The sequence below is a fragment of the Ambystoma mexicanum genome, chromosome 7q (assembly GCF_040938575.1).
Source record: "Ambystoma mexicanum isolate Mex_15411 chromosome 7q, UKY_AmexF1_1, whole genome shotgun sequence".
Classification (NCBI taxonomy): Eukaryota; Metazoa; Chordata; class Amphibia; order Caudata; family Ambystomatidae; genus Ambystoma; species Ambystoma mexicanum.
This window is the reverse complement of record NC_090941.1, coordinates 812,797,666-812,811,850: the sequence shown is the minus strand read 5'-3', so window position 1 is coordinate 812,811,850 and position 14,185 is coordinate 812,797,666. Positions and strand designations below refer to the sequence as shown.

The following is a 14,185-nucleotide window of genomic DNA, read 5'->3' as shown; positions in this document are numbered from 1 at the left end:
AATCCTTTGTCCCTAGTATTCTTGGGGTAGAACTGAGGTTTGCCTCCAGGATAAAAAAAAACTTGGTCATATTTGACAGGATGATCTTGGGAGCCAGGTGCAGGTTGGCACCAAGGTCAAGACAGTTTTCTACTTGCTGCAATTGTTACGGCAAGTCCTGACATTTATTCTGGGTGAAGATCATGCAATGGTGGTAGGTGCCATGACAAATGCCCATCTGGACTATTGTAATAGTCTTTTGATGGGCATTATGGCCAAACAATTGCACAGGCTGCAAAAATCCCAGAATACAGTCGTCTGATTGGTCGGCCGCCTGGGCAGATATGTTCAGGTATGGTTGGATATGATATGATTGGTTATTTATAACGTGATTACTACCTAGAGGTTTCTAAGCAGAAAGCCGGGGATCGAACCTGTGGTGCTCCGTGTCGTTTCACTTCCAAGGCGAGTACGTTGCCCCTGAACTATCCTCCCGAGATGTATCACCTTTCCACCAAACATTGCACTGATTGACAGTGGAGGGCTGCATCAAATTTAAGGTGGCATGTCTGATTTTTAAATATTTGAACGGACTACCACCTATTTGAGAGATAGAATCTGTTGTTACCAACCAGTCAGAATTCTACGATCAAAGGATCAACTACTGCTGACTAGTCCCCCGGCAGCATGTATCTCCAGGGGGGACAGAAGCTTTGCTGTCTTCGGCGCTAGACTTTCGTATAGCATCCATAGATAGATTAGGGCCCATGAGACACATTTTCAGTTTTGCAATGCTCTTAAAACCTTCCTTTTTTAATAATGGGTGAAGTGGCAGGGAGACAATATTTGTAATTTACCAAATTGAGATGTTGTGTGTGCACCATTTTCTGTTTCCAATTGTTGATATTAGCTGCACCATTATACGGTTAAGTCTGTCCTGTGCACATTATGAATACCCAAAATCAAAATGAAATCAGATTGTGCCCCCAGTCCTCTGACACAGGAGAGATGAAAAAAATGGATGTGTGCCCTTAGCCTGTGTCTATGAAAGTGAAATACAAATTCAGTTCTTGCACCCACTACTGCGGGATGGGAGAGATGTACAAATGATTTCTGGACCTTCACCCATGTGAAACAGGAGAAATGTTAAGATGTAGGCTGTGTACCGTCCCCTGCAAGACTGGAGAGAAATAATAGTAAATCTGTTCCCTTATCCCTGCAAGACTGCAGAGAGTTAAATATGAATTCTGCGACCTCGTCCCTGTGAGACAGGAGTCACATAAAGCTGAGTATGCACTCTCATTCCTGCAAGAGAATAGAGATGTACAAATTAAGGAAGAGCTCCCACTGCTGTGGGAAAGAAAAGAAATAGAAATTTAGTGTGTGCCTTCACCCCTTTAGACTGAAAATGTAAAAATCCAGGCTATGTCTTCACCTCTGGGAGACAGGAGAGATGCTAACATTATAGGTTTGGCGGTATCCTGCCGGTAAATCCATCTGTAAAACAATAGCAATGAAAGAATTCAGGTGGTATCCCTACACCTGCGAGTCAGGAGAAATTTAAAAATTGCACCTGTGCCCCAAGCCCTGCAAAACAGGGGAGATGTGAAACATTCAATCTGTGCACCCACCCTTGTAAGGCAGATGAAATGTAAGAATGTAGGCTGAGCCCCAACCCTGTAAGAGAAGAGATATTTAAAAATTCAGGATGTGCCCCCACCACTGCAAGACAGTTGAGGTGTGTACATTGGGTCTGGGCCTTCACGTGTGTGGGACAGGATAGGCGTAAAAGTTTAGCGTGTCCCCTCACCCTTGTGAGACAGGAGAGCAAATCTAGTATGTGCCATCACCCCTCAGAGAGAGAGGAGACTTAAAATTGAGTGCGTGCCCTCAGTCCTGCAAGCAAGGAGAGATGTAAAAATGTAGGCCCTGCCCTCACCTCTCCGAGACAGGAGAGATGTAAAAATTGGTCTGAACTGAGATCCCTGCAGGACCGGGTAGAACTCAATATTGGGTGAGTGCCATCACCCCTATGAGATAGGGGAAATGTAATAATTGAGTGTGTACCCTCACCCTTGTGAGACAGTAGAGATGTACAAAGTCAGTGTCTGAAAGGACTCTGTTCAATCATTGGCACATATTTGCCCAGGCCCCTGTGAAACAGGAAGGACATAAAGATTGAGGGTGTGCCCTCACCCATGTGAGCCAAGAGAAACATGCCAATGCAGTGTTTGAAATGACTCTGTTCAATCATTGGCACATCTATGGTAAATTGAACATGCACAACTTTGTCATGCTATCTGTGGTACATTCATAATCACCTCAGCCTCTACCATACATCACCACCTCAATACAATTGAACTTGTAGAGCCTGAAATAGTAATAGCAATGGCAACCACAGTGGCCATTATCCTCCCTCCACTGCCATGTCCACTAGGATAGAGCATGCCAACTTCTAACTTAACTATGACCTGCTGCTGATTTTAACCACATACATGCAGGACTGGGCGGAGCCTGAAATGATTCATTATGGGAATTCAGGACAAACATACCCGCCATTAGCACAAGAGGTTAAGAATCCTTTGGGATATGGTGTCCATTCACAGTAATGTCACATGTTGCACATGTGCTCCAGAGAGGCTTTTCCTGTGGTCAGAGGAACAAGCACCAGGAGCACTAAACATCTTCTCTCACTGTACACTAGCTGGGGCACTTACGATGTTGATGGCTAAATGGATAAGTGCTGCTGGCCAGGCAGACTTTTTGGAGAACCAATACTTCCATGAGTCATCGTCCTTGCCAATCTGGCATTCATCACTATTCCAGACCCAGAAAAATTGAAGGATGCAGAATCTAGAAACTGGTCCCACATGGGTATATATGTGGGAGTTGACCACTGTACATGGAATGCCCCTGCACCTGACACAGTTGCAGTGGAGAGGGTGATACCAGATGAAGATAGACTTCTTACTGGTTGTTTAAATGTTCAGTTATTGCTGTTGTTGTACGCTCTACTTCAAACCTTCACTCTGCAAGCAAGTGATCTTGCAAATGTCTCTTGACTGTAGTCTTTCTCCTTCCAATTCTGACTTCTGTCCGGCTGTCCATAGTCTGGAATGAAGCTACGTTAACCTCAAAATGGTTATCAACGAATGACAGCAAAAGATACTCAATGTTTTCATTTATGTATTATATACATCGGTCATTCTGAAATACAGACAGCAGTACCTTCACCAGCTGCACATTGTCTGACTCACCTATGGTATCATCGTCCATTGTGCTTCTACACAGGTTCATTGTGAGCAAGTTGATCAATGTAAGTACCTTTCTCGGTGGTACAGAGCTGTTGCTAACATACAGTGTGTCTTCCTCAAAGGACCATAGCAAACAGAAGACATGCCTGTGAACTCCCACTGAGTTGGGCTGAAGAAGGCCCCATCCAGCGTTCGACTGTGACTGTAGCTGTACTCATTCACAGCACTGCTTCACTCGCATGTCTGGTCAAGCATATGCGATGTGCTATTCCAGTGGATTGGACCAGACATTTTTAGTTGGTGGTGCTGCAGTCTCAGCTGCACCTGTAACAAACTCACAAACTTGTTTGGCATTGTATGATTATTTGTAAAGCGAGCTAATGATGTGTTCCACAACAATCATAGCATGGACAGGGGAGAAATCATTGCCCAACGTGTTGCTACAAGGTGGTGAAAATGTGTAAAGCACAGCACATTCACTGTGCTCCCCAGCCTTAGAGCAGCAATGACATTGGAGCCATTCTCTTCTGCGAGAAAGCCCAATGCTAGTTGACAAGGAGTTAGCCACTCTTCCACAACAACTTGCTCCACTATATCCCAGATGGCTGTTAATGTGTGGCTTCCATCATCAAAACATTGCGTATACAAAGTGGCTTGTTGGTGGACAGCATGTAGCTGCTCGGATGACTTTCCTTACTCGCCAAAAGATGGGCCAATGCACTGCCATGTAATCTGTGCTTTGCCTGATGTCCACAGATTCATATTGAAAGTGACTTTCCCCATTCTGATCTGTCCAAAGCCATTAACATTGCAAATATTACATACAAAGGAAGTAAAGGCTTGAGAGAAAAGTAAGTCTTGCTCATAATATTTCAGTGGGCACCAGCACCTGCCATCAGCTTTGTTTCAATGAAGGTGTATGACAGAAAGTCTGCTACAAGCAGTATTGCAAAATTAGCATTGAGAGCAGTACTCATGGATGTTAAAGACATTTCTGAGCACACTCAAATGATTCAATGTGGCTGTTGGACTGACACACTTCCCAGGTAAGGGATTGCTGCTCATGGCAGTTCCACCATGCTGCTGAGTGTTGGTTGTCGTGGGGGTATGCTGTGTGATATGTTGGTCCCATTGGTGTGCAGGATGTTACTTCATATGCTTCAGAAATTATGACATGCCCAGATTGGATCCTCCGATCCCACGTGGCACACTTTTCTGCACATAGTTCGGTTGACAAGATGCTGCTCTCGACCCAGTATGAGAATGTCCACACTGTAGATATGCACTGTGGGCTCACAGTAGGTGTCTCTGGTTGTTGAGCAGAAGGGAAATTGATATCTGCAATGTGCAGAAGGTTAAGAGGTGGCACTTGGTGATGTGATGGTCTGGTAGGTGTTGTTATTGATTGACATACACCACTGCCACATTGGGATCTCTGAGGTGTCAAAAAGAAAGTAAACACAGAACAAGTGCTTTTTGGTGGTATTTCAGCACTATGAAGCACTGTAAGGGTTGAGGTGATTGTAGGTGCCCTTTCATACTGCTTTTTTTCCTCCAACCCTCCCTCTGGACCACTGCTGCAGTTGAAGCCAGCACCACGACCAGAGTTTGAATGTGTGCAGCACTTGTAACAGCAGTGGATTTGCAACTAATTATTATTGACTGAGGAAGTACTAGAAATTGCAGAAGCTACTATTTATGCAGTGAAACGGTTCCTTCCTCTCCCCATTATATATTTGGGCTTTGTCTCTGTTAACATCTTAATTGGTGGTTGTTTTTCTTTCAAACACTGCAGCCACTGGCAGCCCCCTTTTCAAATGGAGGTAGTGCTGTATGCCCACTAACTGTGATAACTGCCTCCAACTCCACCAATTGCTCCGACACCCCCACATCATTTTATGTTCCCCTAAAAGGATTTAACTGCGTGTTTTATGTATAAGTGTTAATGTAGAGAAAAAAGACCAAGTCTTATGGGCAATCGGTGTGGGCCGCACACCCTAGTACCCGCAAAGGGTTAATTTGTTTCTAAAATCTTCTTTTCAAATAGTCCAATGCTTTTATATAAAATAAATCCAATCACTCGATATTCTGTCAAATGTTACTTATTTAATCCAGTACAAGTAACCCAAATATGGTTCCAAATTCGCAGCAAAGAGCGAGAATAGGCCTATGCATTTCGAACTGTTGATCCTTCGTCAGGGCTTCTTGCCATAGCTTGTCAACAAAAAACCTTGTGTTTCATAATTGTGGAAGTCAATCGATCACTATAAACACCATATTGCTAAAATTGTGTTTATAGTGATTGATTGACTCGTTGCTGCGAATTTGGAACCATTGTCTGGTTCCTTCTATGAAATGCAGATTTCTATTACATGGTGTTTGCAAAGAATAAGAAATTCACGTTCTATTGAGCATTGCCTAAATCACTGTACCCAACTTGTCGCCTATAATATAATATGCAAAAGGTGCAATTGTGAACTAACAAAAATGAATATAACAGACACCTAAAGCTTCCTTTCCTTTGTTTTATACATTGGGCCTCATTACGACCCTGGCGGTAAGGGGTTTACGCCAGCGTTAGCTGCGCCGACCCCTTACCGCCAATTACGAGGTCCCCTAGCGCCATGGCGCTTTTAACACCTGCTTTTAGCAGGTGTTAAAATCCATGGCGCTAAGGGACCATGGAGTTAATTACGCCACCGTAATTTACGGTGGCGTAATTAACGCCTTCCCCACTCCCATTATGCCCTATGGGGCAAAAATGGGAATGGGGAAGGGTAAATGGGGATTGGGGACTTACCGCCCCGCCAAGGTCGGAATGGGGCGGTAAGTCCACCAACCACCATGGCGTAAACGTAGTTTACGCCATGGTGGTAAAGTCACGGCCCAGGCGGTAACTTACCGCCTGGGTCGTAATGAGGCCCATTGTTGCTGTCTCCCCATAAATATATAAAATGCATAAGCCCAAAATGCAATACCTAGAAAAGAAAATGGCTTCAGCTGTCGAATAGCAACAAACATCAGTCCACACCACCCTCCTCCATCCCTGACAGATATGCATCAACTGCTGCAGAGCGCCCTTAGGCGTCCCCCAATATAGCAAGGTGAATCTGCCGGCCCAAACTCCTTTACCTTTAGCTCTTAAAAGTTCATAAAGTTTGGCCAACCTCGAACATGGCAAACATTCAATTGCTTTGGGATTCAAAAGAGTGGCCCTGGCTTAGTGGTAACCAATGAATTGTACTCAGAATAAGTTTGAGATCTGACAAGTGTTTGTGCAAGTCATGCCATGCCACCAATGTGCAATTACTCTAAACTAATATATGTTATGCATCCAAAAACTTTAAAGAAAAATCTTAGCACACAGGAGAACCACACTTCCCAAGACTGAGTTTTAGAGATTAAAAAGAATGTAAGGACGACTTACTTTAGCTTTCCTAAGGTTAAGCTTGGCCTACTCCAAAGAAAGCCCCAGGTAATAGGTGCTGTGGGAAACGTTGAGGCTTGAACAAGAGGTATGTTCAGAAAGCACAGCGGTGTGCCATTGTGCACCACACATTTCAAGCCACCATGTGACTGGGCGTCCCATCTGCAGAGTGATTGCCTTTTGCAGGGCCCGGTGGGTGCCTGCGTCATTTGGGTCAGTGGCTACAGTGATGGACTCACATTGTTCCACCTACCCACCATCGACAGCACAGCTTGCTGGTGCTCAAGGGAGATGAAATGCAATGGTCACCTGCAGTTTTTGTGTGGCTATGATTAGTAGGATGTGGCTTCTGGCTGGCCAGTACATCATAACATTGGTTATTATAATTATTTATCAAGAGGCTAGACAATAAAACAATAGAAGGGCAAGAAGACAATAAGGTCAGCTCTCTTCAGCCTGGAATCACAGCAAATTTGCACGTGAACATGTATATACAGAATGTACAATGAAGTTGCATTCACCTGTTGCATTATACGCGTTGTTATGGACCCTATGTGACCCTACAACGCACATTCTAGTCCTGATTTTTGCCACATCAACTTTATTTTTCCATACCACGAAAAGTTAAAATATAATGGATTGTTTTATAAAGACAGCATAATGACAAAGGGCTCTGCAACCAGAACTCTGCAAGCAGGTATTCTTATAGGGGATCTGCAGCTTGAACTGCCATATTTCCACAGTCGTAGAAGAATGACCCCAGCCAGTTTTTATAAATGAGACATCTAAGTGCTGTGTGTTTGATTAAATGTCAGCTGGTTCATCTGATTCCTCTGTATATCTTCCCAGTCTGTGATTTATGGAAAGGCAAAGGGTCAAGGAAACAATATTCTTTAATAATGTTGATGTATGTGAGCTTTGTCAATGCAGCATAGCATACCTTACTCCGTTCAAACGATGCTGGGGATGGCTAAATTATGTTATCGTTCATCTTTTGCGTGTCTTGCCTTTGAGTGCGAGGAAAACATGTTGCCCTTCAAACCCCATACAAATAATGTCATATGTGGAATACTGGACATAAACGTCATTGCAACTGACTATTTTTCATATGTGGAATGAAAGGAACATCAGTTTTAAAAAGTGGGTTAATAATATTTAACTTTGAATAAAAATAAGCTAAGGGCCTGATTCATAGAATGTTTTGCGCACTGAATAGTGACTTTGTGCACTAATCAGCACGCAAAAGTCCTTTCGTCAATTTGTGGAACAAACTTTGCATGCCTTTCCGTGGCTTCGCGCAGGCATGTCACGTCTTTGCTTGAAGTCGAGTGCTGTGCGGGAGACTCCACACAAAGTGTGGGACGGGCCTATGCAAGAAAATAAATAGGGGCGGAACATGCATATTCCCTATTCCCCACGCAGAATGAGGAAAAACAAGGAATGATATGGGCGTGTTGAGGGACGGGTCACGCAAAGAAACCACATGCCCATTCAAGAGCAAACATAACCGAATGTATGGATTTCACTGTGCAACATCACTTCGGGAAAAGTCACGGGCAAACTTCCTGATCTCACCGCCACCTGATTCTACACAGAAAGTCCTATGCGCATATAACGTGCAAATAAAACAATCTGTATAAAGCATGCACTCCACGCCATTCCAATGTTGGTCAGCCACAATGAATGCATGAATAGTGGGAGCCCTTGTACATGAACACACTAGGAGGAGGATGCAGAGAACCCGGAATTTCACTGCACACACCAGGCTGTTCGTTATGCCAGATGACCAGGTGTATGCCTGTTACTGGTTCCCACCCCATGTCATGCTAGACCTGGTCAGGGAGTGGGAGGAAGAGCTTACCTTCCCCACCATCTGCTCCCATGCCCTCAGCTCCCTAGAAAAGGTACTGGCAGCACTCCATTTTATAGCCATAGGCATCTTTTAGCGCACCACCGCCATAGTTGGTGTCATATCTCATCTCTGTTGTCTCCACCAGTTTTTGGCATGCATAACATCACGTGTGTGTGTGCGTAGGCACATGCACATGATGCACACACTGCAAGAAAGGCAGAGAGTGTGTCAGGAGTTCTATGCAGTTGCACACTCACCGAAAGAGAAATCACTGGCAGTGAAGCCAACAGATTTAAAGCACAGCATGCCATCCACTCTGGAAACAGGTGCCAGTCAGCCCTGCGATGCTGACACAACTGGGGCCATAGATTGCAGGCAAACAAGTTCTTCACACCCACTGTCAGGTGCGTAGTGTGCCTTTGGGTCACCCCTGGGTACAGGGGAGGAAAAGGACACGAAGTGAAGAGGTGAAGGTCTGGGGAGTGGCAGTACAACTGTGGTAGCTGATGTGAATTATGACAGAGGGCAAGAGGGAGACAGGGCACAGAGTGATGAATGTATAGCTTCCGAGTGGAGGGAGAGAGAGAGGAATAGGGGATTCAAGGTGCAAGGAGGACACTGGCTGGTGGGGAGATGAGGAGAGAGATTGTGACCTTTACTATGGGTGAGGGGCCTGCCTAGGCATACTGAACCTAGTAATACATTAAACAGGTCTAAAAGATGCACCAGACTAATGATCCAACTAACGGCCCTTCACCATTAATATGTAATTAATGATATGCAAAAGCCATAGAGCCACTGTTTGCTTTTACATATACTGTAGTGTTTAGCAAATGCATGTAGCTGGTCTTCAGCATGGCTCCTGCATTTTAGCTACATAACATAGGCACAGATGGTTAATATTGGTATGAGCCAATGTATTTGTCAAGTTCCATAGCGAGACTATTTTCACCATTTGTCCTTAGGTCCATCAAAACAGTAATTTAGGTGTTTTTACTTGGCCAAAACCAAATGTTACCCAATGTATTAAATGTTCAAGTGCAGCAACATGATATAATCATGAACTTCGAACTGTAGGCTTTCTGTAACTTAGATCCTTGTACATTTTATTTAGGCTTTTTTAACACAATTTTGCCAAGGTGTGTGAATATGCACGTTTGAAAGTATGCCTTTTGTGTGGGCCATCTCTGTTTTTAGAAATATAGATAGAGGTGGTTCCTTTTTTTGACAAGGTCAGACTTATTCACTTTGTTCAACATAAAGGATCACACTGAGTGGGGCCTGACATTTTCAAGAGTGTATTCCCTCTTTTTGTAAAATCGAGGATGTGTTCCATTGAGTTATTTCTATTATGTGGCTATAGTCTTTGTCTTATAAACCGTAATGTGGAGACAACTTTATTTTTTATCATTTAAAGATGTTTAATTTAAATTGAACCGCAAATCCGGGGTATTCGGTGCCAGCATTGCCCTAGGATTGCATGTCTAAGGAGAACAACGTTTGAATTAATAATTTCTGTTTGGTTCTATAACAGGTTAAAAGTAGATATAGTTCAAATTGTCCACTTGTATTCTCCCTGCAAATAATTGTGTTTGTGTTTTTAAATGACCAGCAATAGGAGCAGGCTGTCTACAGGGTAGCACCTCAGGTATGCATTTGAGAGAACCTTTGAATTTTTGTGCATGAGTGGAGAATGAATTGTTGACAGCCTCTAAAAGACGCTGTCACAATACTGTGCTGAGCATTGCAAGTCTCTTATTATTAAAACAGTGCAAGGCTGGCACATTCACAGGTCTTCTGATTTCCCACAAACACTAGGCTTGCAATATTCAGTCATAAAATACAAGTAATACTCTTATGAGAATGAAGTTGAACATTTTCCTTTGTAACTCCAATAGAATGATGATCTGGAAGTAGGGCTGTACCGAAAATCTGGATAGTTTCCCCTACAAAATGCATTAAGTGCTGCTGTGACTCTGTGCCTAGAATCATTCAGGCATTCCGTTTTTTTTTTTCTTTTAAAAATATCATTGAACAAATGCTGCTGTCACATGTTTGATTGAGTACAGGTAGAGCCAAGATGTGAAAGTGCAAACAAAGTCCCTGCCTTTAATGCGCTGGACACACTTTAATCTGATGGCTTCCTGGGGAGGGGTGAACTGAAGCAAAACTCTCAACAATTTGAATGTATCTCTGGTCTCCCCAGTATTTGCTGAAAACCAATGAGCTGGAACAATAGTTTATGAAGTGACTATTGGAAAATGGTATTTTGTATAGGACCTTATTGGTTTGCTCTGGGAAATGTGAATGTTACAGGTTCCAATCCCACCAATTCCCAAATCAAAATAATATAATTAAGTGGATTAAAATAGCTATTGCAGAGATCCCTGCAAGTTCAAAACCCAGAGTAAAATAGCTCAGGACGTAGTCTGCCTGCAGCAAAGAACTGCATTCAGTCTTGCGGGCCAAGGTTGTAAAGCAAGATGGCACAGTGAGACGTGTGCCTGTGTCAGAGATGTGCTTGTGATATTGAAACATGAGATGAAATTCTTGTCCTCCAACTTTCTCATGTTACCAAAATGAGTCTCTTTGAATTGAGCAAAAGTGACAGAGATGTGCTTGTGATATTGAAACATGAGATGAAATTCTTGCCCTCCAACTTTCTCATGTTACCAAAATGAGTCTCTTTGAATTGAGCAAAAGTAACAAATGTTACTGTAAAAAGTGGCTATATGTGTTCTAATCACAATACCTCAGTCTGTTGCAATAGAAATATTCCTCCCAACATTAGAGAGTTAGCAAAGAGTAACATTTGTTTAATAAAGACAAGCAGATACAAGTCTACAATTTTGAAACAGTTGATCAAATTGATGACCAAGTGAAACAAGTGAACTAAACATGCACATGCCAATTAAAGATCTGAAAATTATCACTGCCGCTGTCCCAGACCCTTTCCTTTCCTTTAGGGTCAGCTGAGAACCCAGGCAAACTCAGCATTCTCTATATATTTATGTCTGGTGTATTTTACTATGCCCCAAAATACCACTCAAAACATATCCCACCCAACATACCCCACCCAAAAAATAAACAAATATACTATCTATTAATGAAAAGACATTTCTTTCAAATGCTTCATTCTTGCTCAGTAGCCCAGGTAGAAAGCAAGGCTTTAGCATCCCAAAGATTTGTATTCAGTAAAACATCAGCAGTCAGAAGGGTGCTAATTGATGTAAACACCCCTTTTGTGTTTCAGCGCCTTGCTGGAGCCAAAAGCCTAAATAAGGGCAGATACAAAAATGTGAAAGTAAAAGTATACACATCCCAGTCTACCCTGACAGGGATTGCATACATGAATACTGTATTATTGGGCTAGTCTTAGTTACGTGGGCCCTGCCCAACAAACAACATCTATGAATGCAGAAAAATACAAACTGTGCTGTTATTGAACAGTTTATTTTGTGATAATATATGCCTTTCATTGTTCACACAAACATCTTCCAGAGACAACAAAGAAAGGAAATGCAATAAAAGCTGCATATACAGATTTTAAAATGTGGTCTTAATTTACGAAGTGTTTTTCTTGTCAACATAACTTTATTTTAAAAAGGAAACTGTTCGAGTTCAGCCGAAAACTTGTCCAATTCTTCGGTATTCAGCTGAATACTAAAATCTATTATTCGGTACACCGGTAGCTGGAACCTTATTTTTCCATGCGCCTGGTGTTCAAAGCTCTCCTCGTGCTTCATGGAAGGTGATGGATGTACTGCGAGATAGGATTCCACGTTGTCACTTCTGTGACCTAAAATAAGGTCAGACATACTTGAGGTGAGATTTGTTGACCTTTTTTACTGTCATCGTTTGTTGATAAGATCAACACATATAATCACTTTTAGTGCAAGATCCCTGACTCTCACCATGTTCTAGAAAACAACTGTATTTACCAAAAGTGCTCACAAACAACTTGTCTCTGTGTCATTCTGAATCCTGAAACTGTAGGTTGCAAAACAACTCTGACACTTTTACATCCTTGTAGCGGTACCACCAATCAAAGAAAACTCTGGCCCATGACCAATATGTATTACCAATTTTTATGCACAAACTGACAAAAAAGTATTGTAATTAGAGAGTAACAGAAGGAAATGGACCTATGACAATATTCCTACACTACTGTAATCAATCAATGTAAATATTACATTACACTAAAGAGACAAGTTCCAGTACTAACTCTGTACACTGGCACATATCTGTTAGTGATCTTACTTAGTTCCCACAATTGTTCTTCACTGTAGGCTTTATTCCCAGTTACCCTGACACAGATTACTCAACTCTACTCCTTTACTCAGTGTCCCTCAGTGGTTTTCTCTTCAGGCCCCTATTGAACACTGCAGTCTGCAGCCCAACATCTGTAAATGAGAAATCTTAAAAATAATTGCCTCTAGCCATACTTACATATGTCTAAAAGACTAAAGTTCATGATAAATATTACATAGTTAAGAACCCAGTCAACCCTCTAAAAGGTGTCACCACATGTTATTATTAGCTGAAGACAAACTGCCATAACTGCATAGTTGTCACATCACTTCATCCAAACCCAACCCACCCACAAAACAAGCATTTCCTCCCACAGACTCTGGTGCAGCTCACCATGTCAGCAACATCAATGCATGAAACCCTATTGATCATCCATTACTCTTGGTGACAAACATTTTAACCTACTATGTAAACTAGGATATTTTTACTATGAGGCCAGGCAGCAGTGTAGGAGAAAGGATAACCTACATTTTGTAAAAACACATCCTAGTCTGTAAAAAGCAGCACACTGGCTGTTATCACTGCACAGTTTTAGGAGATCCAAGAAATTAAATATGTGTCTCCCTGGTCACAACGAACTGAAATGCTGTGTGTTTCAGCAGCATGGGCCTTTGGTAGCTATCCTAGCTTGCCAGAGAGAAGACAAAAGGTACCCTTTTCAAAGTGATCCACTCCATGCCTACACACTCCATGCCAAGGGTCAGATCCCACACCATGGTCATTCCAATACCTATTTTGATCAGCTGTTCCTTGGCAGGCACCCATGCAAGAGAGGTATGTACTATGCAATGGTGTCAGCACAATCTTTAATAGTACTTCATTTTAAGGCATTTATTCACAGACACTTGGGGCCTCATTACACGGAAGGCGGTAATGGTTAACGGCCACCGTTAATGGTAACGGTGACCGTTAACCATTACCGCCTTACTACGAGGTCCCTTAGCGGGTTGGTGCTTTAACGCCTGCTTTTTGCAGGCGTTAAAAACCAACCCGCTAAGGGACCTCGAAGCTAATTACGGCACCGCAAAATTGCGGTGCCGTAATTAGCGCCTTCCCCATTCCCATAGAGTCCTATGGGGCAGAAAGGGAATGGGGAAGGGCAATGGCGGAAAGGGGATTTACCGCCCCACCAACCTTGGAATGGGGCGGTAAATCCCCTTTCCGCCAAGGCGGTGCCGGTATTTTACCGGCATGAGCCATGGCGCTAATAGCGCCATGGCTCACCGCCTTCCGTGTAATGAGGCCCTTAGTATGTCACCAACAGAAGAGTCTCTTCTTATGTTCCAGACAATGGGATACCAAGGACTGGGCGACTGTGGCCAGTCAGGAAGCACCACCTCATGTGATTATGCAGTCAGTGGG

General features: G+C 42.9%; 1 protein-coding gene and 1 long non-coding RNA gene across 7 annotated transcripts in view; one reads left to right on the top strand and one right to left on the bottom strand.

The window, feature by feature from the left end:
• The window catches only part of CNTN5 (contactin 5), a 3,106,629-nt gene that overhangs the window by 2,088,350 nt on the left and 1,004,094 nt on the right, over positions 1–14,185 (top strand). The gene's annotated exons all lie outside the window — the stretch shown is intronic.
• LOC138527828 (uncharacterized) overlaps positions 12,244–14,185 on the bottom strand; it is a 389,887-nt gene continuing 387,945 nt past the window's right edge. The window contains exon 3 of the long non-coding RNA XR_011284056.1: positions 12,244–12,311. This is a non-coding gene — a long non-coding RNA (uncharacterized lncRNA). The remainder of the gene's footprint in view (positions 12,312–14,185) is intronic.